Genomic DNA, 310 nt, shown 5'->3' with positions numbered 1-310 from the left:
CACATGCCCTTACGTAAAGGGCTCTGCCCGCCGCCTCCCGCGCGGGCTGCGGGGCCTCCCCCGGGGCAGAAACCACGGGATTTCTGCCGCCCGTGTCTCTCTGCCCCCCCCCCCCCCCCCCCGGGGGGGGGGCGGGCCCGGGCAGCCGGCTCCGAGCCGCGCCGGTGGGTGCCCCTTTGCCGGCAAGGTGGTGTTTCGGGGGCGGGGGGGGTTGCGCTCGGTTTTGGGAGCGGTACCCGGCTGTGAGGAGGGATGGCAGAGGGCGGGCTGCCTGCGGGGCAAGGGTGCTGCCGGCGGTGCGGCTTCCAGC

The sequence above is a fragment of the Haliaeetus leucocephalus genome, unplaced genomic scaffold, assembly GCF_000737465.1.
Source record: "Haliaeetus leucocephalus isolate CR32 unplaced genomic scaffold, Haliaeetus_leucocephalus-4.0 Scaffold217, whole genome shotgun sequence".
In the NCBI taxonomy this organism is placed as follows: domain Eukaryota; kingdom Metazoa; phylum Chordata; class Aves; order Accipitriformes; family Accipitridae; genus Haliaeetus; species Haliaeetus leucocephalus.
This window is presented reverse-complemented; position numbering follows the sequence as displayed.